Source organism: Mustela nivalis (assembly GCF_964662115.1).
Source record: "Mustela nivalis genome assembly, chromosome: 13".
Taxonomy (NCBI): Eukaryota; Metazoa; Chordata; class Mammalia; order Carnivora; family Mustelidae; genus Mustela; species Mustela nivalis.
In genome coordinates this window covers 20,210,558-20,236,697 of record NC_139032.1, presented here as the reverse complement: position 1 = coordinate 20,236,697, position 26,140 = coordinate 20,210,558, and the positions used below count along the sequence as shown (strand labels likewise).

At 35.4% G+C, this 26,140-nt stretch overlaps 1 long non-coding RNA gene across 1 annotated transcript in view; it reads right to left on the bottom strand.

Annotated features, from left to right (window-relative positions):
* Positions 1–26,140, bottom strand: part of LOC309845972 — a 233,086-nt gene that overhangs the window by 95,913 nt on the left and 111,033 nt on the right. Inside the window, exon 3 of the long non-coding RNA XR_014301636.1 lies at positions 13,698–13,778. This is a non-coding gene — a long non-coding RNA (uncharacterized lncRNA). The remainder of the gene's footprint in view (positions 1–13,697; positions 13,779–26,140) is intronic.

The window sequence follows — 26,140 nt, the reverse complement described above, 5'->3', positions numbered from 1 at the left end:
TATTCCCTTGTGTTCCCTGCATGTTCTTTTTTTTTTAATTTTTTATTTTTTATAAACAAATATTTTTAGTCCCCAGGGGTACAGGTCTGTGAATCACCAGGTTTACACACTTCACAGCACTCACCAAAGCACATACCCTCCCCAATGTCCATAATCCCACCCCCTTCCTTCAAACCCCCTCCCCCCAGCAACCCTCACTTTGTTTTGTGAGATTAAGAGTCACTTATGGTTTGTCTCCCTCCCATTCCCATCTTGTTTCATTGATTCTTCTCCTACCCACTTAAGGCCCCATGTTGCATCACCACTTCCTCATATCAGGGAGATCATATGATAGTTGTCTTTCTCTGCTTGACTTATTTCGCTAAGCATGATACGCTCTAGTTCCATCCATGTTGTCGCAAATGGCAAGATTTCATTTCTTTTGATGGCTGCATAGTATTCCATTGTGTATATATACCACATCTTCTTGATCCATTCATCTGTTGATGGACATCTAGGTTCTTTCCATAGTTTGGCTATTGTGGACATTGCTGCTATAAACATTCGGGTGCACGTGCCCCTTTGGATCACTACGTTTGTATCTTTAGGGTAAATACCCAATAGTGCAATTGCTGGGTCATAGGGCAGTTCTATTTTCAACATTTTGAGGAACCTCCATGCTGTTTTCCAGAGTGGCTGCACCAGCTTGCATTCCCACCAACAGTGTAGGAGGGTTCCCCTTTCTCCGCATCCTCGCCAGCATCTGTCATTTCCTGACTTGTTGATTTTAGCCATTCTGACTGGTGTGAGGTGATATCTCATTGTGGTTTTGATTTGTATTTCCCTGATGCCGAGTGATATGGAGCACTTTTTCATGTGTCTGTTGGCCATCTGGATGTCTTCTTTGCAGAAATGTCTGTTCATGTCCTCTGCCCATTTCTTGATTGGATTATTTGTTCTTTGGGTGTTGAGTTTGCTAAGTTCTTTATAGATTCTGGACACTAGTCCTTTATCTGATATGTCGTTTGCAAGTATCTTCTCCCAGTCTGTCAGTTGTCTTTTGATTTTGTTAACTGTTTCCTTTGCTGTGCAAAAGCTTTTGATCTTGATGAAATCCCAATAGTTCATTTTTGCCCTTGCTTCCCTTGCCTTTTGTGTTGTTCCTAGGAAGATGTTGCTGCAGCTGAGGTCGAAGAGGTTGCTGCCTGTGTTCTCCTCAAGGATTTTGATGGATTCCTTTCGCACATTGAGGTCCTTCATCCATTTTTTCCCTGCATGTTCTATTCTGTTAAAATAACCATGGGATTTGGAGGTGGGGGGAGGGATCTAGCTAAGGGGATGTTTGAGTTGAGGCTATTACGTGATTTCAGATACTACCATGTATAATTGACTATTTACTGTCTCATTAGGGGAATGAATTTCAGAAATACTCCTATTGCTAACTCTAATGACTTAACTAGCAATAGAATGTTGAGGTACAAGGACAAAGGCAATTTTATAATATGGCCATGTCCTATATGTCACAGCTCTGCAAGCATGTTAATTTGGAAAAGAAAGAAAGCAATTGAAAAGTACAAAGTCAGAAGCTGTTCTGTGAAAAAATTACTTCAAATAATCAGACATGTAAAACATAAGTAAAAGTCTGAGTTCTCATCAATGTTTAGTCAAAACAGACATTTTCTCATGTCATAAATATATTCGATTGATAATGGAGTGTGGTATGTTTATATATAATGGAAATTGCATGAAACAGTATTTATCAGAATTTCTATAATGCAAAAACCTGTGGTTTTTGTGCATTACAAATAATGCATTTGTAATAGTAGCATTTATAAGTAAGTAATCTATAGAGGTTTTCTTAAATTTAACAATTAATAAAATTTATGTTATATCAATAAGAAATTTGAAACTGAAATAAATTTTTAATCTATTAATGCCTGAAAGCAAATTTTAATCAACCATGCTAAAAGAAATATATGTATATATAAAATATATAGCTCATGTCTTAGTATGTACATAAAATATGCGTGTTGTCATATGAGGAAATAATTAGAGCATGTAATTAAAAGAGCAAGAAAAAAGTATTAAAAAGACAAATGATGCAGTTTTATAGATTTTGTGATATCTGTCATATCTGACATCAACTTTCAATTTTTAACTTGAAGAACTTCCTTTCAAAGTAGGATGAAATAGTTTGAAGCAAAACAAGAGTCCCACCAAGAAAAACAAAGCCAAATAAAATGACCAGCATTCAATCAAAAACATAACAAGACACAGAATCATATGACTAAAATTTTAGGGAAAAAGACAATAGAAAAAGATATATATGAGATATTTGGGTTATCAAAGCCCTGTGTTTGTACCTTCCAGGTAGGCTTTGCCTCAAGCTCACAGAACTGGAATAAGAGACGCTATGAATGGAAAGTAACAGTAGCTGCTATTACTAAGCACTTAGTCTGTGCCAGACATTGGTCAGTCTATGGGGTGCAGGATAAAATGACATGGTTATTTACTTTCAGAACTCATAATCTAATGAGACAGACACATATAAATTGATCACAAAACTGCCTTACTGTTTAATGTTACTAGAATCTCTAAATCCATTAGCATTGATTTACAAAAGATAAGAATTTTCACTAATTATGACATGTAAGTGCACTAGTAATTTTTTACTTCATATCCCTTCCTGTGAGTCCCAATTATTTTTTCACACTCTGCTTTGGACAGCCAAAAATACATTACTGATAATTAGCATTAGAGGGGCTTCCCAGCTGTGAAGCTATTAGGTCATCAATAATCTAAGCCAAGACATTGGCCAGAGATTGGTTATGTAAACACCAGATTTTATGGCATTTATTGAATGGGAGAGAAAGGAGACCTCAGTGCCCTAAAACATTGTTTTTCTATAAACCATTTTCACTGCTTTGAGTGAACTAAAGCAAATCAGGCAGTAGTTTTGTTCTCTGCCAATGTGTTCACTGCCCTATAGTGTTTAAGTCATTAATCTGTGAAGTGCTTTGGAATCCATGGAATATGGAAGTATTTGATTTTACATACAGCCTCTTATATTCTGGGTTTTCCAAAGCACTTTGCAGAGCAATTAACTAAATTAAATTACTGGGCATACAACGACTTTGCAAGCAAATGGAAAGTGTAACACATGCTTAGGAGTTTACATAAAGGTCAGGTTTATTTCTGGAAAGAAAATATTAGAATAATGTATTTGATAAAGATTTGTTGAGATCATACCATGTTCTAGGCACTGTTCTAAGCACTATAATCTTATGGTCTGAAAAGGAAGCAAACATTACTCTGCGTGCCCTCAAGAGACAGAAAAGACATGTTTACCCGTGAAAAATCATCGCTACTCTATGTAAGCAAGTTCCTCGATAATTCTCCATTACAGAAATAAAGGAAAGATATTCAACTTCCTTTTCTCCTTTCCTGTGTGACTTAGGTTGGAGATTATCTTGAAAAAAGAAAAAAGTCATCTTCCTAGCATACTGGTGAAATAAAGATATGTATAAGTTGACCCTGAACTCATGGGCTAATGATAAACTGCTTACTTCTGAATCCATAGCCACTTTGGTTGTGGGAAATCATAATCTCTAAATTCTTGAATATATTTAGCATATGTTCCTTTTTTAGACCAAGTAACTACTTCCCCGATAAAGTGTAAAATGTTAAGTCATATGCGCTCCCTGTTCTTAAAGTTGGTCCATGTCTAAAGGAAGAGGCAGACATAAAAAAAATAAATGATTACAGTGTGATGTTGCCTAGAAGATGCACTTACAGCATGCAGAAGGAAAAGGAAAGGCTATTTGACACACATCAAAGGATAAGGAAAAGTTAATCAGTTAGAGAAACAGTGAAAATATTTGTGTGGTCTGTTAGTGAGTTTGGATTATTTTCTTCAGAAAAACAGAATTAATCAATCTGCCTAATCTCTGATAGCTCTTACCAAAAGAAAAACTAACTCTGCTTTTCATCCAAATTATTAGCTATTTATTAGATTTTTTCACTTAGATATTTCAGCTCCTAAAACTCACCATGTTCCATGTATATATATCTCCATATATATCTATCTCCATATCTAAATCCATACATAGGTATATACAGGTATGTCTCTCTCTCTCTCTCTCTCTCTCTATATATATATATATATATATATTCATATATATATATATATATGAATTCTGGTTGGCAGTCCTGGGGATTATATGGAATAAGAGAAAGGACTGAAAACAGCAAGTTCAATATGACAGTCCAGCATACTTAAGGAAAAAGCCTTAATTAAGGCAGTGACAATATCAGTAGCAGTGGGAATGAGGAGAAATGGTCATATTCAAAAAATATTTTGTCAGTGAATGAATAACATCTATGTCTGATTGCATATGGGAGAGGGATAGAAGGAGAAGGTGAAGTCAAAGTTAACTCCAGAGGTTCTAGTGGAGCTGGGGTTGCCCTCACCCAGGACAAGGAACTCAAAGGGAAAGTCATGGTCAGAGGAAAAGATAACTGGTGAGAAAGCAACAAACTCCCAATCTCTTCATCTCCTTATGCCACCTTGATTTTTCTTATATACTTAGCAACATTTCTTTCAAGGGAAAGTTATTACTCTGGTTGGTCAAATTAAATAATGTAGTTCAAACCACATTTACTGCAAGTGGTTCTACTGCAACTGACAAGGTCTTGCTTACCATCTTCCTAGTCATACACCTCTGAATGCACTGTTGTTCCTTCAAGGTTTCCATTGTATTCAATGGACTGGAGATGAGGTTGGCCCATGGTTGAGAAGTGGCATGAAATGTTGTCACCTCCACTGTGAACTCTGGCATAAGCTACACCCCAGCCTTACTTTGCAGAGAGCTCTGAGTGGAATCCTGGGAGTAAACTCAGCCATAATAATGTGGTTCTGCTTTTTCTTCCTTGTTTCAGCCTGCCCAGGAAGCTCTGCTAAACAAACTTTCAGGCATTCCTGGGGCCACTCATTAAGTTTAATTCTATTTCATGTCACCCAGATTCCAAAAAAATTACTGACAATAAAGAAGGCTTTGTGGAACATGGTGAGTGTTAAGTGCCTAAAATATCCAGGTAATGATGCCTAATAAGTAGCTAGTAATTTGGATCTCAAACATGCCACTAGGATAGCAGAGTAAGTCCATTTAAAGTAATTCTCCTACTGGAAATATAGGTAAATTCTGGGTTCATATAAAAAAGTTAAAAGCACATAGCTGAGATTGGAAAAAAGAAAGGGATAGTTCCTGTTCAGAAACTAAGAGAGAAATTAAGGCCAGAGAGAGAAGAGCAGGCTGATGTCCGCATGTTCAGCTTCGTCTGGACTTTATCCATATAGGGGCTGGAGCTAGAAATCTAACATCACCTTGAAGCCAGAAACCTAAACTCAGGAGCTGGTACTCTGTATAAAGGTTATAAGAGCTGCTCAGTCCATTTAAAAGATTGAAGAAGTGAAGAAGAAGATATTTATCTAAGGCCTCAGGTACAGAGAACACCGACACCTGTGAAATGTAGGCCCATCATTCTCAGAGCTGATATGTCCAGGCAGTCATTTACCTATATTCCCTGTATAGAACAGAAACTGCAAGGTGAATAATTAAGAACCCCTGGTGCAGAGTGGATATTGCCACAAGTTCTAGGACCCCATCAGAAACAAAATTAAAATTACTCCACAGGGAAATTTTTAACGAACCAGAGCGAATAGTATCCCAACCAAAATGAAGTAATAATTCTGAGGAAGTTGTTTTTGTTATTTAAATGTTATTCGATGTATTTTCATGGCCCTGCTGTTTTTGAAGAATTCTTAAAACACACACAAATAATTCATTTACACCCTTCATATCCCACCCATCAGGAGCAAAATTTACTTTAGAACTGCACCAATGGAAATCAGAAAGAGTGACGGAGGGGGACAAGGTGCTTACTGTAAAAAAACCATGAAAGTAAGAAAGATAAAGTCTGATTTTTAATTATCATGAATTTTATTTAAACCTTTTTGCACTTGATAATGGAGAAAACACACAGAAATGAAGACTTAAATATTTAGAGATTTCTAAATCTCTTATCTAGAAAATCTTTATGAATCTCTCTTTTGAATAAAATCCTAGAGAACTGAGAGAATTTCAATTGTTTAGCATTATTCTTCAGCTATTGAGAGCTAAATATCTTAAGGAGCATCTTGATTTTCATGGAACAGCCCACAAAAGGCCATTTCGCTGAAAGTTGAGCTCCTCTTTTGACTTGTTCATTTTGTTTTTTTCATTTTGTGTCTTTTGTTTTAGCACATAAGATGGCACCTGATGTGGCATCCACTCATTTGCTCATTCAAACAATGTTTATTGAGTTGAGATACTTTGGTTAACAATAAATAATGTTTAGATGACTGAACACACTTTATTGTCATAATAAGTGCTAAGTACAGAGAATAATCACAAAAGGTATAGTTCCAGCCCCAAAGAAGCTTATCACAGTGTTGAGGAGATAAGATATGCTGATGAAATAGCTAATTTATTAAATGGGATGGTCTCTATATTTGAAAATGAGTTTTTACAGATAATGAGAGCTTAAGCAAGACAAGGGACAGTTGTGGGCTGAATATAGTATATTTCAGATGTGATTTGAAATCAACCTTAAAGAAAGAAGAGGACTTAATCAGAAATATGAATAGGCTCAAAAAGGTCATGGTAGTAGAACGTGCTTAGCTAGAGTGGCCAATATTTGCATTTCTAATTCATGACATTATTCAAAGATAACCCAAACATAAATTTGCTTCTTTGAGTGCATTCTTAGTATTCAAACAAAACGGTGAATCCTACTTCAGTAGAATGAATGAAGAAAGAAGTCTTTAATGAAGAGCTTGAAAGAAATGGAGAAAGAAAAGCTTGCATCCTATATGACACAACAAAACAGAATTATGCATCTAATTTTCTCCCTCCACAAAGTTCCTCTTCTTCTCTCTACCCATCTCTTTTCTCTCACTGCTGGCCACTATCCAACAGCCATCTTCCCAGATCTCTCCATCCTAGTTTAATTGTGCCACAATTTAAACATCTCACAGGGGCTCCAGCATGCAACCCCACAACTTATTCCACAAGCAAACAAAGGTGAGGCCTTAAGTAGCCATTATAAACAAAATGGGGTGGACGGAAGTGAACTAAGATACTTTTTTTTTGGTTGTTAGATAATAGAACATGAATACAGGAGTCTTTAGGAAACTAGACAATCTAATTGATTTGATAATTGATAATTATTTATTTCTTACTTCCAAAATAAAATGTAATAAGATGGCTAAAAACTTTAACAGATTGACTTTTCCAAAAGTTGCTTTCAAACCCTTGGTATAGACAGCTTCACTCTTGGGGTGTTTGATAACCACATCTTCTCTTCTTTACTTTTTTCCTTCTTTGCAGACACATACACTAATACTGACTTTTCAAATAATAGGAAACTTCTCATAGGTCCTTTACCAGACAAGGTTAAGCTCTAACAATCCAAATAGATTTTTGGATAAGATGGCTGGGTGAAAGCACAGGAAAAGGGTGGGTTTCACTTTTTCAACAGGAATGTAATCAGTAATGGGGAAAGTGGTTAAAAAAGTCACTCTCCACATGGGGCCAAGGTTAAGACTGAGAATTCAGAGGCCAAAAAAGCAAAGTAACTACAACAATCCACATGTTTTCAAGAGCAGCCCTTTGTATCCGAAGGATTGATTTTTTTTCCCCACAATTTTTTTTTTTCTTTTTAGTAACCCAACTTGTGTCTTTATTAAACGACCCAAGAGAATACAGCGTGGCTGAGAAGGCTTAGATTTCCTTAGCCCTAAGTCAGGTATACTGTATTTACTGTCCTCTCAAATTAAAAGGAGAAGTTTACAAGAGCAAATAGAATACAGCCAAGTATATATTTATTTCAACTCTTTACCTGGATGCTTTGTTTTCAATTCTCCACTGAAGTACCTTCATTAATAGATTTTAAAGAATATTTCTTTAAGTTGAAAGATTCATTCACTACATTTATTTACTTTAATTTGGAAGAGCCAAATCATTTAGCCAAATTTGTTTCTATATTGCCAAAGCAGCGTATACTGAACTAAAAGATACTTGGCATTTTTTTGCCCTAATACTGATTCAGTGGGGAAACAGAACAAGAATACCTACCCATTCATTCAGGGAAGGAAAAGTCACTTAGCCTCTGTAGCTGCTCTGGGCCCTTCTCTAAACATAATGCAAACCACAATTTGTTCTGAAACTGACTAGAACTAGGCTGGAAATTTTCAGAGGCATGGGAACACTCTGAGAGTTGGAAACCAAATACTCCCTGCTTTAAATCCACTCAAATATTTTCATTTCTTTCATTATTCTTACTCCTCCATGTTCCCCATATCTGTGTCTTTTCTCGTTCCTTGGCCTGCAATTTTATCTTTTCTTATGCCTGCTTTTCTAGTAACCTGCTCTTTTCCCCATTTCTTGTTTCAATTTACTGATGCATATTGCCCTGCATAACTTTTCTAATTTTTCTTTCTTTTTCTCAGAGATAATGCAAAAACAATGTATTAGGAAATATCATTTCCTCCAGACTAAGAGTCTGCATCTACTTTGTTTTAAACTTTAGATGCATTTTGGGAGAATCAGGATATAGACATGCAAATATTACAATTACAATACATATTACAATTGATTAAAAGTAATAAAATATAGTTGTGTTAGATTGGACAAGGAAGGAATGTATTGGAGAGATACTGGAAATTTCCTGGTAAACAAAGATAACATATTCTTTCTACAAAACCTCCCTTGAGATCAAAAGACATACATACGTTGAAAGCAAAACCATAAAATAAGATATCCCATACAAATACCAAAAAAGATCAGGGGTAGTTACAATAATATCACACAAAATAAACTTTCAATCAAAAACTGTTGCAAGAGGAGGGAGGAGCAAGATGGCAGAGGAGTAGGAGACCTAAATATTATCAAGTACCAGGAGTACAGCTAGATAGTTATCAAGCCATTCTGAACACCTATAAAATCCACAGGAGATCAAAGAGAAGAGCAGCAATTCTAGGGGCAGAAAAGTGACCATTTTCTGGAGGGCAGAACATGTGGAGATGTGAATCCGAGGTGATATACGGGAAGAGGCTGGCTCCCAGCAAGTGGTAGAGCTGCAGAGCACAAAATCGCAACTTTTAGAAATCTGCTCCACTGAGGGATGTTACTCCAGAGGCTAAGTGGGGGGTAGAGCCCTCATGGGGACAGTTTGGTCTCAGGACCCATGGTTTCACAGCAAGATGAGGGGTGTCTGAGTGTAGCAGAGCTCCCAAGTATTAGAGCAGGGGAGCTGGCTGGAGAGATGGAGCCAAGGAGGGGGATCTCAGCTCAGGGTAGCCAGAAACCATGATCCAAGGCACAGTCAGACCAGTACTCTTTGAGCAGGGACCTCACAGGTGGCAGATCCAGGGAGACTCACCCTCCTTCTTTGGGAGAAGCAGCATTGGAGCATGCTGCAGGAATCTGCTGGGTTTGGAGACTCCAAAGGAGCCATGCGTCAGAGATAGAAATAATCAGTCACAGGCTAAGTGAGCACAGAACGTGGCTGGAGACCAGGGAGACAGGAGTGACAGACTGCTTTTCTCTGAGGATGCATTGAGAAATGTGGCCCCTGAGCTCTCTGTTCCTCCTGGCCAGATATTGGGAGGCCGCCATTTTCATTCCTGTACTGCAAAGCCATACAGAAACCGTTCAGGGAACAAAAGCTACTGAAAGCAAACAAAAGCAGATTACTTAGCCTGGGCCCTGGCAAGGGCAGTTCAATTCTGCCTTGGGCAAAGACATTTGAGAATTACTGCAACAGGCCTCTCCCCCAGAAGATTATCAAGAACAACTAGCCAAGACCAAGTTCACCAATCAATGAGAACTGTGGAACTCCAGAGCTAGGGGAATGCCATACATAAAATTAATGGCTTTTTTCCCATGACCCTTTAGTTTTTAAAAATAAATTCTTTGGGCGCCTGGGTGGCTCAGTTGGTTGAGTAACTGCCTTCGGCTCAGGTCATGATCCCAGACTTCTAGGATTGAGTACCGCATCGGGCTCCCAGCTCCTTGGGGAGTCTGCTTCTCCCTCTGACCTTCTCCTGTCTCGTGCTCTCTCTCACTCATTCTCCCTCAAATAAATAAATAAAATCTTTAAAATAAATAAATAAATAAATAATTTAGATTTTCATTATTTTTTTCCTATTTTTATAAATTCTTCCTCTTTCCTATTTTAAACTTATTAAACTATTTTACCTCAGCAATACTTTTTTAAAAAATATTTTTTATTGGGGCGCCTGGGTGGCTCAGTGGGTTAAGCCTCTGCCTTCAGCTCAGGTCATGGTCTCGGGGTCCTGGGATCGGGCCCCGCATTGGGCTCTCTGCTCTGCAGGGAGCCTGCTTCCTCCTTTCTCAGCCTGCCTCTCTGCCTACTTGTGATCTCTGTCTGTCAAATAAATAAATAAAATCTTTAAAAAAATATTTCTTATTTTTCATTGCTATAGTCATGTTCTATCCCTTCATTGTATTTAATCTTATTTTTTGTATACATAAAAGTTTTTCTTTCTTTAAAATATTGGGATACAGTTTCTTCTAACAGATCAAAATATACCCTAAATCTAGCACATTGTTTTATTCTAGTCACCAGTCTGATCACATTCCTTCCTTTCTTTTTTTCATTTTTCAAACAACTTCTTATTCAATTTCTTTTTTAGAATCTTTTTAAATTTTCATTTTTTCAGTCATGTTCCATTACTTCATTGTGTTTACCCTTATGTTTGTATATATATAAATTTTTCTTTCTTTAAAATTTTGGGAGACAGTTTCTTCTAACAGACCAAAATACACACAAAATCAAGTGTTTTCTCCCTACCTATCTCCCTGGTTTGGGGTCTGTTCTGATTTGGTTAGTGTATATTCTTCTGAGGTCATTGCTACCCTTTTTGTATTTTGTTCTTTCATTCATCTATTCTTATCTGGATAAAATAACAAAAGGTGAGGAAAAACTCACCGCAAAAAAGAAAAAAACAAAACAAGAGGCAGTACCGAAGGCAAGGGACCTAATCAATACAGACATTAGTAAGATGTCAGAACTAGAGTTCAGAATGACAATTATCAAGTTGCCAGCTGGGCTCAAAAAGAGCATGGAAGATACTAGAGAATCCCTTTCTGGAGAAATAAAAGAACTAAAATCTAACCAAGTTGAAATTTAAAAAAAAGCTATTAATTAGGTGCAATAAAAATGGAGGCTCTTACTGCTAGGACAAATGAGGCAGGAGAGAGAATTGATGATATAGAAGACCAAATGATGGAGAATAAAGATGCTGAAAAAAAGAGAGATCAATAACTACTGGACATGAGGGGAGAATTTGAGAGAGGAGTGATATCATAACATGAAACAATATTAGAATAATTGGGATCCCAGAAGAAGAAGAAAGAGAGAGAGGAGCAGAAGGTGTACTAGAGCGAATTTTACCAAAGAATTTCCCTAATTTGCCAATGGGAACAAGCATCAAAATCCAGGAGGCACAGAGAATCCCCCTCAAAATCAATAAAAATAGGTCCATCTAATAGTAGAATTTACAAGTCTCAGTGACAAAGATGAAACCCTGAAAGCACCTCAGGACAAGAGGTCTACAACATATAGCAGTAGAAATATTAGACTGAAAACAGACCTATTCACAGAGACCTTGCTGGGGGTTAGGGAAGTAAGGATAGGGTGGCTGGGTTATGGACATTGGGGAGGTTATGTGCTATGGTGAGTGCTGTGAAATATGTAAGCCTGATGTTTCATAGACCTGTACCCCTGGGGCAAATAATACATTATATATTAATAAAGAAATAATAAATAAAAAGTTTTAGCATATTAAAAAAACAGAAATTATTGCAAGAGGCATAGGAAGGCATTACATATTGATGACAAGTTCAATTCATCGAGAAGATATCACAACTATAAACATATATGTACCAAACAACCTTCAAATATATGAACAAATATTGACAAGATTGAAGGGACAAATAGATAGTTTTATAGGAATAGCTGGAAACTTCAACACCCTGCTTTCAATAATGGATAAAACATCTAGACAGATGATCAACAGAGCTGTAGGGGCTTGAAAACCACAATAAACCAACTAAACCTAAGAGATCCATATAGATCACGGTGCTCAATGACAACAGAATACACATTCTTCCCAAGTACACATGGAACATTCTTCAAGATACACCATATGGGTGGTGTATCAATACATGTTTCAGAAACTGAAATTATATAGAGCATCTACTCTAACCACAATGGAATGAAGAAATCAGTAATAGAACCATTCACCATCTCATTTGCCACACATGATATGGAGCAATGATGGGAAAAACGTATAGCCCATCATTGAGACAAGTGGGAAGGGTCCTATTACACCTGTCATTGGTACAGAGTGTGTTTTCTTTCCCATGGGACAGAGCTAGGGAGGGAAATGATGTGACCAGTTAATTCATAAGCACCATCTATTCAATAAAGTGTATGAATTTTTTGGCTAACCTTTGGGCAGTTACGATTCTGCCTGATAGAAAGATTTCCTTTAAGTGTTGAGTGAAGCCAACGTGAAAGGGACATTCAGAAGGATTTCACTATGATGAGCTTGGCAGTAATCTTCCCTTCATGCCAGTATTTAGGGTGGGATATTTCCATGGAGTGTGTGCAAACCAAATCCCCAGGTCCCCAGAATTTAGTCTGTTTTATTTTTTTCAGACATCTCCCTAGCACTTTTTTTGGCTTTTGTATCCTCCTGCCTTTTACTTCATTCTTCATTATCACTATGAGATGACTTGGTTTCCCCCGTCAGAGGTTGAAACATGGATATCAATACATCTTAAGTTTTACATATCACAGATCAGTTTTACCTGTCAGGGTCAGGGACACCAAGCTACTTCCGATGACTTTGAAACACCATCTGAATATGCGATTAACAGTATGTTCAATGTTGAAGTGTGTGTCTGGCTCATTATACCTGCTCTAGTAGGTTTCAAGCTGCAAAGATTTAAAAATCTTTATCTTTGAATCATTTACCTGTGCTATCCCTTGGTGTCAGACTGTTAATGTGCAGTCTGGCACCTGTAAATAATGTGGCTTTTGTAACCAATTATGTTTACCATGTCATTATATACACAGAGAATCTCAAAGATAAAATAGTCATCTTAGACCTCCTTCTGAAGTAACTATACTTCCTCCTATCCATATGTCTCTACTCTTTTCTTCATGTGTTAGCTACATTTCTCCTGGTACTGCTTGTATTAAATATTTTCGCAATGATATTAGACTGTGTGTATATCAATAAGCTACCACAATGCTTTATGAAACATGGCATAATATTAGTGCATGTAAGTAAAATACATGTGTATTTTGTTCATGTGCAATGTTTCATGTTTTGTGCACTGAAGTCATTGCTCCTTTTGCCTTTAAGAATTTGAATGAAAATGTTAAAAGGCAACATCTTTAATTCTGAAAATTTAATATGGGCCAGGTGTGTGTGTGTGTGTGATTTGCAAACTAATACTATAAAGTCCTAGAAGTGAAGAACTATGTCTTTTAAATTTAATTTTTTATTGTAAACAGCAGAGTAGTGAACATAAATGGCTGTCTAATGAAAATTTGTATAATAATTTAGAATTCTCAAAAATAGCTGTTTTTCCTTCTATTCCTATGATAATAAGGCCAGTTGATTATCTTCTATTTAATGCTTCAATTTCAGAACAATGAAGTATCTGTTGTGAACAAAAAGGAGACAAAAGTGTATCTTTGTTTTTTCAATGGATAGTAAAGAAAAATGAAAAATGAAATACCCATTGAAGAACCTATAATTTTCTATATATTGCATACTTTTGTTCAATAACTGATTTAACAGCCCTACAAGGATGTTGTCATCTATCATTATGTCCATCTGACATATTGAAGTAAGGGAATTGTATATAACTTGCCCAAGGTTATCCAGCTAATAAATGGTAGAAGCGAGGATTAAACCCAGAGATATCTATCTCCAAAGCTTTAGGTCTTCTGTTCCCATCATCCACTTTTAATAGTTAACACTTTCCTGCTTTTGAATATGACTAAGATTTCCAAAGAGCCTGTCAACATTGTTTGTTAATCAGATAGAAAAATTACTGTTGATTCTCTAGAGACATATTCCTTTCCCAGCGATTGTAGTTGTTCAAATGAAATTTCCAGACACTAGTAAACATATGGATGGAGACCAAGGACAGAACTCAGGGATGTCTCTGGCAGTCAGTGAAAACCATATGGGCTCATTGGTGATATTAATTATCATTCCTTCTAGACTAAATTAATCTTATTAATAATATCCTAATACTTTACAGTATTGGCTCTCACTGATTATTTCTTCTTCCTCCTTCTATCACTCTCCCTTATGCTTCCCCATATCATTATTATTGACAATTTTTGGTGAATTAAACTCAGTGATTAGTATTCAATAGTACAAATCACAAAAGCAAACTCTTAGATCAAAGTAAGACAATAAAATAGAGGGGAAATATATAAGTTATTAGTATATGAATGCACACACACACAGACACATGCACATAATATACTGTTCGTGGCATTTCTCCAAAATCTATTCAGTGTCTGCACATTTATTGTATCTTAGAAGTAAGGCTAGAAATCAGCATAATATTCTGTTTACAAGTTACAGAAAATAAACCCAAATATGGAAATCAATAGCAATGGAAATAGTGAAGAAAAACTATAATAAGGAATTTAGTTGTTATTTTTGTTTTCTAGCTATGATGCCAAATATTGATTTTTCAACTTAAGACAAGGAGGTTGTAAAAAAATGTATTAGTTTGCAAGAACTACCATGACCAAGTACCACAGACCAGTGGGTTAAAGAACAGAAATTTATTCCTCATGGTTCTGAAGGCTGGAAGTCTGAGATAAAGTATCGGCACAGCTGATTTCCTCTGAGGCCTCTCCTTGGCTTGTAGATGGCTGTCTACTCCCTGGATCTTCACATGGTCTTCCCTCTATTTGTGTCTTAGTCCTAATGTTCTCTCTTTATAAGGACAGTAGTCACATTGGATTAGGGTCCATCCATACGACCTCATTTGACCTTAGATATTTCTTAAAAGGCACTATCTTCAAATTCAGTCATAACATGAGATACTAGGCATTAGCGTTTCCACATCTGTGGGGGATACAATTCAGCCAATAATAGAGAAATGATTTAAACAAATAAGTAAGTAAGTCTTCCAGGGCATTACTTAAGGTATGAATTTATTCAAGAACAACAGTAACACCAAGGATTTATAGAATGATTTACAGTATGCAAGTGATTTTAAATTAATCACAACATTCTGGGAGGTGGACATTAAATAAGATTGAGAAAAACTGAGCAAATGATCCAGAATTATGTATTTCCAAATCCAGAATTCAAACCATGTAATCTCCAGTTCCAAACTCATTCTACTTCTTACCATGAGAAGCAATATCAACTTCCCAAAGGACCTGCGGCATTAACTATTCTGTTATGCATTCATTTTATTTTTTTGAAATGAATTTTGAGTACTCATTTTGCTTAATTTCAGAAATTATATGGGGATAGAATGGAGTTGGATATTTTTAGTGAAATTCATACATAGGGAAGGAAATTGAGTCCAGAAACTTCAACAACGTTTCCCTGTAAAAGGCAAATAACAGAACAAGAAACCTTGTCATTCTTTTGGTTAAGTGATCTTTCCCAAAGCTCTACAAGAATCAATTTCAAGAAGCCCAGTGTTTTTTCAAACTTTCAGCAATGGGTTCTGCAGAATCCTCTAACGAAATCTAAGAGACTTCTTAGCTTCACATTCTAATCTACTTACAACCAAAAATTTCAATTGTTCTTTGTAAGGAAATCAAGTGAAAATCATAGCTGGTAATTTAGGATAGTTTCTTCAGAGCCCAGGCAAAACCCATGCATACAATAATAATCATTGTCAACTGCATCTTTAAAAACCATTAATCAAATATCAGAAAAGTATATAAATTGGAAGAAGTTATGATCAGAGAGAAACATAGATCACAAATATTTGACTAATGCTCAAATATATATGAGTTTAAATTTGGTTAAGTTAATTTCCCTTCTTGTCGACACCTTCCAATTCACCTCCACAAAGAAACCAGAAAGATTATCTTCCAACACAAGATTTACTGTGTTCCTTTGATTAAAAACCCACAGTCACTTCATTACTCCACTAAATTTTGCCATGAGATAAAAGTAGCTATTATATTTTGTCTTGATTAGACACCCAGCCACACTTTAACTTATTGGAAACAGTGGAGGGCCAGTCCTGTAGAATCTTGTCTTGTTTCTTTACAGAATCAAGTCAAGAGACTCACATATAGCTGGAAAAATATTTGTGTTGAGTTGATTTTGTGGGGAAAAAAAAGAAAGAAAGAAAAAGAAAAAGAAAGAATAAAATAATTTATTTGAGAGAGAGAGAGTATGAACAGGAGGGGAAGAGGGAGAAAGAATCTCAAACAGATTAACACAGAGCCCTTCACAGGACTCAATCTCATGAACATGAGATCATGACATGAGCTTAAACCAAGAAGCTCAACCAGCTACACCACTCAGGTGCCCCTGTGCAGAGCTGATATTATTAACTGTTACCAAAAATTTTTAAAGATTTTATTTATTTATTTGAAAGAGACAGTGTATGTGAGCACAAGTGGGGATGGGGCAGAGGGAGAAGCAGGCTCTTCAGTGAGAAGGGAGCCCAACATGGGGCTCGATTCCAGGACCATGGGATCATAACCTGAGCTGAAGGCAGGAGCTTAACCCACTGAGCCACCCATGTGCCCCTAACCATTACTAAATTTTTATCACTAAGACTTATCTCTATCTTATCTTATCTCAATCTCAAAACAGATGACCTGCTTGCCTTCTATTTTCATTTTATAGTCCCGACTAGGAACATGAAGGGAAGAATTGAGAGTTAGCCAATCTTCTGGTGGCTAGCATAGCAAGCACAGACAATCTCTAGAGATATTATTTCTTTTAGAAGATATAAAACACAGAAGAAAGTCTTGGAGTCAATTTTACAAAATAAAATTCCATAGAAACCTAGAAGCCTAGATACATATCAGTAATGGATTGGTTAAATAACTGGTTATATTCGTGCAATGGAAAACTATACAGACATTAAGAATAAAATTCTCCTTTATAACTGAACACATCAGTGCTTAAAAACCATGTTATGTAATAATTTAGGAGTATCTGCTTTGCCCAGTGAGTTAAGCTCCTGACTCTTGGTTTCAGCTCTAGTCTTGATCTCAGAGTCCTGAGACTGAGCCCTATTGGGGCTCTGCACTCAGCATGGAGTCTCTTGAGATTCTCTCCCTCTCCCTCTGCCCATCCCCTGTCTAATTTTATCTATTATATAAATCTTAAAAAAATAGTTTAACAATGTGATATGGTAGTTTTTGTTTAACATTATATCGGGCACCCTAGCCTTGTCCTGCATTTATTGCCAGTATTACAGTATTTTACCATTTACCTCTTTCTTATTTGATTACATAATTTCTTCATATTGTGGAAGCATACATCTCTTATTTTGCTATTTTTTTAATTGGAAATAAATATTGAATTTTATAAAATATCTTTTGGGAATGTTTCAAATGATTGTATAGCTTTGTTCTCTGTTGACCTTGTTAAGAGACCTTGGTAAACTATATTTTGTTACATTACATTGTCATTTATTATATGTTATATTATGGTTACTATATTACACTTATTATAGTATTATCAAAGTTTTAGGAATAGATAAGCCAGTCAGTGGAACAAGAAGCATCTTAAATTAAAATGAGATCCAAGAGTGTAAGGGAATTGAGATTATAATAAAATTGGCCTTTTTGATCAGTAGCAAAAATTCTTCAAAAAAATGGGAAAATATGGCTAATCATTAAATTCTAGATATAGCAACTATTTAGAGGTTAAAAAAATGAAACTCAAACTATCACTAGAAAATTGGGAGCCTTGAGAAAAAAATTATTCATGAGAAATACCTTTTGAAGCTACAAAGATAAAAATGATACATTGAATTACATAGAAATTAAATTTTCTCCATAGCGAAACTTACTGAAAAGAAGATCAAAAAACAAGCAAAGGAAATTAGGAGATATATTTAGAAATATATGTGCTTTCCTTCTCTATATCTTTTGAGAGAAGAACATGGTCCTTTTTCCTTTAGCTTATAATGGGAGTGTCAGTATGGGGCACTGGTTCTGGCACAGATTCGAACTCCTGTTCTGATTCCACCAGAGACCATCCACATAATCTTGTGAATGTCAACTCATCTTTAGAGATGTTGGGAGTCTTTACCTAAAAATGCTAGCAAAATGGGATCTTCTCCCAGAGATAGCAGAAGGTTCAATGAAGTAAATATATAAACCACTTAGAGCAATGCCTAGTATAACAGAAATCAATTTAAGTCTTGTATCAATGTTTTTTTTTAAATGAAAGAACTGAAATATGGTGGGTTAAATCTATTCATTCCTGAGATTAAACCATCTTTGCATTTGTTGAATGACCTAACTTGGTCAAGCTTTTTCTTTCTCTAATGAACTTGGGAAGCTAATATAATAGTTTAAAATTTTTGCTTTTATAGTCAACAAGTAAATTTGATCTGTAAATTTCTTTTTTTTTCCTAGAGTCTTTATCTATTTTCCATTTCACGATTATATAGACTTTATAAGAGGGATGAAGGAATATTTCTTCTTTTTCTGCTCTCTCTAGAAGTTTTTTCTTTATTAGGATTAGCATTATCCATTTGTGGAAGTTTGATGTAATTCACCTCCCAAGGTTTGAATGTGGCATTTTCTTGGTGGAAGACTGTGAACTATTGATTTAATTCCTTTATTGGTTAAAGGACACTTCTGTTTCGATATTTTCTCTACTCTCATTTTTGGTAAACTTTAGATGCTAAGAAATTGCCTGTTTTACACAAATATTCAAATTGACTAGCATTTCATATACTCTGTAATCTCTGCTGTAACATTGTCTCCCTCCTTTCTGCATAGTACTTATTTATATTTTTCTTAAAGTATTTATCTGTTTTTAAATCTTTTCTTTTGAAGATGTTTTTATTTACCTGAGAGAGAGAGCAGAAGGAGGGGCAGAGGGAGCGGGAGACAGAGAATCTCAAGCAACCTCCATGCTAAGCATAGAACCAGATGTGGGGCTGGATCTCACAACCCTGGGATCATGACCTGAGCTGAAATCAAGAGTCAGACACTTAATCAACTGAGCCACCCAGGCACTCCTTAAATCTTTTTAAAGAATATAGTTTTAACCTACAAGATCACCTCAATTTTATACTTTTTTTCTGTTTTATTTAGTTCTGCTCACATCTTTATTATCTACTTCCTCCTAAATCCTCTTCTGATGTCAAATGAAATTCTTGGTCATTAATTTTAGTCTTTTTAGTTATAAATATTTAAACTTTTCTGAAGGTTCCAGCTTACTGTAAACATTTAAGGGGCAACTCCTCCACATTGTTTCTGGCCCAGGGTTTAATTTATCCAATAGCAAGGAATATAATGATACCCACCTACCCACCCCCAACCAGACTACCCTGTCTTTTGTGACTTCTCATTTTTCTTTGGAGAGAAACTCCTTGAATTTTTTTTTTCCTTACTATAGGGCCAATGAGTCATTAAAAATAATGTGTATTTTTTTTAGGATTGATCTACTTGATCATTTTAGGTCAAAATGGCATCATTTTTCTCTTCCCTTCCACATTTAATCTGCTTTTTTATACAATCATTAAGTTTTTAGCTTTATCATTGATATATAGTTTTTAAATTTTTATTAAGACAGCCTTGGGGTGCTTGGGTGACTCAGTCATTAAGCATCTGTCTTTTGCTCAGGTCATGATCCCAGAGTCCTGGGATCAAGCCCTGCATCTGGCTCTCTCTTCAGTGGGAACCCTGCTTCTTCCTCTCCCACTCCCCCTGCTTGTGTTCCCTCTCTCGCTGTCTCTCTCTCTCTCTGTCAAACAAATAAATAAAATCTTTAATTAAAAAAAGATTTTACTCAGCCTTTTAAAATATTTGTGTTCCTTGCTCAAGTTCTAATAATGTATATTTTTATCCTGTACCTGTATGATAATTCCAATATCTGATGGCCTTGGAAATCTAATTCGGGTTTTGATTGTTTTTGCTGATTCTCTCACATTGTAGCTGATTTCCTCATTATTATATAAATATAAAACATGAGCTTGGGTTTAGCTAAAGTTTATCTATGGGAAGCCTGTAGGTCAGAGATAAAAGTCTACTTCTACAGAGAGGATTTACTTTTGTGTGTAGGGTACTACCCACTGAAGAGTACTTCAAGTTAATTCCTTAGCATTTCTTTTTAAGATTATAATTAAATTTGCAACCCAAACACTGTGAGTGCAGTTTTGAAGTTTTAAATTACCAAGATTTTTTACCTTCTTCCTACCCTGAGCAAGGCCAAGAGAATGTGTTAGTCTCCTTTTGCCAGTAGATATTTTTTCTAGTCCATCATTTCATTAAAACCTAGGGACAGGTTCTAACTTCCAGTCTAGGGATCAACTCTTACTTCCTCTCTCTGTGGTCATGGCTATTACAACCAAGGTTCTAGTTGAACAATATATAATTATGGCCCAGGGTCCAAATCCAGCCAGCTGCCTATATTTTATGGCCTATGAGCTGTGAACAGTTTTCACTTTTTGAATTGGTGACATTTTAATTGGTTATGTAAGTATCTAAATAACATCCACATTTTGCCTCTTGACCCACAAAGCCTAAAATGTGTGCTATTTGGCTCCATAAAGAAAAGTCTGTCAGCTTGTGTTCTAGGCTGTCGAGGTCTGTAATCCACACTAAAGATAGCTACAATTGTCACATCAGTGTACCACTCTTCGTTCCCAGAGCCCAGGGACTTCTATTACATACTTTCAAATTAGCCACGCACTTGAAAACAAAGATTTTATGTGTAATTGAGCATATCTCAGTGTTTTGTTTTGGAAGAGTTTTCAAACAATCTTGCCCACCACCTTCTTCACATTATCATTAATAATGGCCCCAAATTAAAACAAGTTAACATTCAATCAAAGGGAATTATTCATAAAAATTATAGAAGCCCATAGAGTAGAAAACTATAAAGTTATTGAAATAGCAAAACATAGCTATTTTTATTCTTATAGAACTATGTTCATTTTGGACCTTTTTCTTTAAATAAGTATATTTCTGCATATGTATGTATATAGTCATGTATTTCTAGACACATATCTTTTTTGTATAACATATTTATATGAATATATGAAATACATACATTTATATACATATATAAAAACATGACATATACACACATATACAGAAATATACTTATATATCACATATTTATATAACTGAGAGAGAAAAGTGGAAGTGTGTGTGTGTGTGTTATATATATATATATATATATATGATGCATTGTGTGTGTATATGTGCATGTATGAGAAATAGGTTGAGAGATAATACAGCTATGATTCAGACAGGGTTCAACATTTTAAAAGTAATTACCTCTACCTGGGGGTGTAGCTCAGTGGTAGGGCACACACAACATGAGGTCCTGGGGTTCAATTCCTGGCACCTCCACTTTCTGAGATCTTCTGTGCCTTGTTAAAAATGATCCCATTTCCCCATGAGAGACTGTGGACTCTGAGAAACAGGGCTTTGGAGGGAGGAGGTAGAGGGTTGGAAGAGCCTGGTGGTGGGTATTAAGGAGGGCACATATTGCATGGAGCATTGGGTGTGGTGCATAAACAATGAATTTTGGAACACTGAAAAGAAATAAGATAAAATAAAATTTTAAAAAATGATCCCATTATCTCTAGGTAATGGGATTAGAGCCCCTTTGATTTAAAATACTGCTTATTTTTATATATGAAGAATAGGTTTTTATGTAAATAAAATTTTTTCTTTAAGATTTTATTTATTTGAGAGAGAGAGTGAGAGCAGACAAGTTGGAGGGAGCAGAAGAGGGAGAGGGAGAAGCAGACTCCCCACAAGCAGGGAGCAGGACACAGGGCTTCATACCAGGACTCCGGGATCATGACCTGAGCAGAAGGTAGGTGCATAACTGCCTGAGCCAACCCTATGTAAATAAAATGTTAGATACCTTTGCATACTTACAATGTGATGTGTAATTAAAATATATAAATATATGTTTATTATAAATATATTATGTTTATACTACATAATATAATTACATTCAAATTAAACACACTCTATTATGTTATATGGGCTATAATTAAATACAGTGTAATACATCATATTATAATATATTATGTATTTTATATATTACATTATGACACAATTATGTATAATTTATATAACATGCTATATTAATATATTAATATTATAAAAATACTAATACAGTGTTAAAAACAATGCAACAAATTAGAATTTATTATTAATGATAAAAATATATTACTATACAATGTAAATATGTAATATGTAAATGTATAACATAAAAGTGCATTAATATATTTATATTTATTTATATTATATATTATTATAAGAATATGAGTATATTATTTATTAATAATAAATGCAATAAATTGCAATTTATTATAAATAAATATGAAATGCTATATAATAAATACGTATAGATAACACAAATATGCATTATATAAAAATATGTAGTTTGAATGATGATGTGATATGTTTATATTAATCTATATATTAATAATTAATGTGCTATGTTTTTATTGTATGCTTGTATAATATGTGCTCAAATATTAATATATTATATATATACATACACACACACATACAACTAATGCCCTCTAAAGCCATCTGTTACAAGAAGTGGAATGGGACCAGGAACATAGCCAAAGCAAATTCTAAATATATCAGACCATTTATAGTCATTTATATGTCATCTTCCTGGAGCCCCATCTGGCTATTAGAGAGTGCAGCAAAATCCTCTAAAAGACCCCAGGAGAAACTGGGATCTTTTATTTATTGGAACCTCAAAGGAAATGTGGTGCTATTCAGTCCCCTGTCAAAGAGCCAAGAGCAAAGGTTGAAGCACCCAGTAAAAGCCAATTCAAACAAAGAGCTTTTATCCTTAAAACTGAAAAAGTTAAGTTCCCAAGGGACCCCTACATCAACCACCAAAGCTCATTTGGCAATAAAAATAGTAACATTCACCAAACAACAAGAAACCTAAAACAATGGTTTTGCAAAACAAAAACACAAACAAAAATAAAAATAATGTAGCTAATTAACGTCTTTGCTGTTTGGAAGAAAGTGGGGGCACATGTGAACAGAAGACCCAATAGAAAGAATAAAATGAAAAGGAAGAGGAAAAGATAAAATGTTTCAGTTTGACAATCAAGCCCTCTTTTGCATTCCTTTTGTCCCGCTCCCCAGGCTGATGGGAGGCTTTTTCCTCCTTTCCATCCCTTCCCTGAGATAGAACACAACCAGCCCTGGAGGGTCCATTAAGATCAGGAATACTGTTACCTACCTATGTGAGTGAGCTTCAGGAAAAATACTGAAGTAGAGGAAAGCTAAATTGCTATGGGCACCTGGATGCCCATATGGTTGAGTAGGAGGTTAACGAAATAGGTGTCAGGGATGTGCTAAGGAGGAATGGCTGGATTTTATTTATCTTTACTTTCCCCTTGATCGTGTTGAATGAATACTATCTACAGGTGCAACCTACTCTTTACTGAGCACCAGTGCACTGGGAAAATGGAGAGAAGATTGAATAGTAGAGCTGGTTTTTCTGGATCAGTTTTTCTTATCTGCCCAAACACAAATCTTGCCCGATTTCTTTCTTTTTTTTTATTGTAATAAAATATGTGTAACATAAAATTCATTGTTTTGATCATTTTTACAACTGAATGTAGAATTCAGTGGAATTAGTATATTCACAATGTTGTGCAACTACTATCACTATCTAGTTCCAGAACATTTTCATGACCTAAAAGGAAATCTTATAGCATTTGAGCAGTCATTTCCTATTTCCTCCCTGCCCCCAAACCCTGGTAACCACTCCTAGGCTCTGTTTCTACAGATTTGCCTCTCGTGGACATTTCATATAAATGGAATCATACAATATGTGGTCTTTGTGTCTGACTTCTTGTACTTAACATAGTGTCACCACTTCAATCCACGTTGTAGCATGTTTAGTGATATATATTTATGCCTGAATTCCCAGATCCTGCTTTCTTCATATTGTTTGCATACAAAATTAAAAATATGCTGAGAGTGAAGCTATGTCTTAACTGCTCATCTATTAGGCCCATTTGTTTAATGAAGGTGACAATAGAGGGGCACCTGGTAGCACAGTCGGTTGAGCTTCGGACTCTTGGTTTGGACTCAGGTGGTGATCTCTGTCATGGAATCAAGACCCACATTGGGCTCCTGGCTTAGTGAGAAGTCTGCTTGAGATTCTCTCTCCCACTCCCTCTGGCCCTCCCATTCATGCTCTATCTCTCTCAAAATAATAAATAAATCTTTAAAAGGTAAAAAAGTAAAAAAAAAAGAAGGTGATAATGGAGATAATGTTGTGAAATGATTATCATTGGTAAACCTCACCCAATTCAATAATGATGGTTTGGGAAATGTTGCAAAAAAGTTATTTGCTTTACTTTAAAAGCCTTTAAAATAAGGATTCAGGATTTCTTGTCAGTTTGCTTAAATGAGGCAGAAGAAAGTAACTTCCCTTTAAAACAAATTTGAAAATGATTCTAATTATTTTTAATAGAAGTAGAGCCTAGGTATATAAATCCAATATGGACTTCCTGTCAAAGTACTGTTTGTGATTCTAGCCACCACCTATCAAATTGTATTTCTTGAGAGTCAGACAACTTAATTACTGCCTATTTCTTGTAAGAATTCTTCTATCAAATTCATCAATATAATATAAACAAGAGATATAAATGTAGTTCAAATGTCAGGTCTAAGAAAACCTAGCAAGGCAAAAAAAAATGTGTCTCTTGCCAAAACATTGTCATCTTTGGGGTGGTTTGTTAGCTGAAAGACACTTTTATTGCTAAATGGACAGAGGTTGTTTAAGAGGGATGGGAGCCAAAAAATTTTAAGTACTTATTTATGTTAAGAACAGTGCTAGGCTCTCTCATACTCTGTATCAGTCAAGGCTCACTATTTTACATATGTGAAAACTGAAGTTCAAAATATTTTAGTGACTTATCAAAAGGCACACAACCAGTAAATGCGAGCAAGAATGCAATCCCTAATCTGTCACACTGAAGTTTGAGCTATTATTTGAGATGAATAGAAATAGCACTAAATTAAATTTCAGAGTTATTTTTTATTTCATAATCTCACTAACTCTCTTTAACTGGAGATGAATCATTTCATCTACATGAGCCTTAGTTTCACAACTATAAAAGTTGGAAGCTTGACTAGATGATCTGTATATGGTCTTCCAATTCTAAAATGTTTTATTAAATTGGCCTCCTACTATAATTGCCCTTGAAATATATGTATGCTGCCACCAAGTGGCAGTATATAGTACTATTTTTTTCCTAGTGGGGAGTGCATTTGACATCAGATTTATCCATCAAACATACAACCTATTAATACAACTACAAAATGACAATATCATTAGACACTATTTACTTTACAGCAGAGACCTTAAATTGTGGCTGTGCATCCCATCAGAATCACCTGTAGAGGTTTGCAAACACAGAGGAAATCCAGAATCCATTGCATGAAAATCTTTAGAGATGGGACTTGGATATCTGGATTTTATTTGTTTATATTTTGTCTTCCACAGGTGATTCTGACTAAAATCCAAATTTAGGATAAAAAATAGAAAGAAAGTGTAAAACCCCCTTACACTGTTGACATTTTATAACTAACCTTAAGCTTGCTATATACATATACATATAATACATAGCTTTATCAATATTGCCCTAACTTAAGGGCATTATATGTGGCTTATATGTGACTCATTCTAAACAACTTTTAACTCCCCCCCCCTCCAATTTTTGCTTTCCTCTTTTCAGGGCATCCTGTGGACCCTAAGGGTGCAGAAACTTCCATGAAATATCTGTGTCTAATTTATAACCCAGGTTTTTCTTTTCTC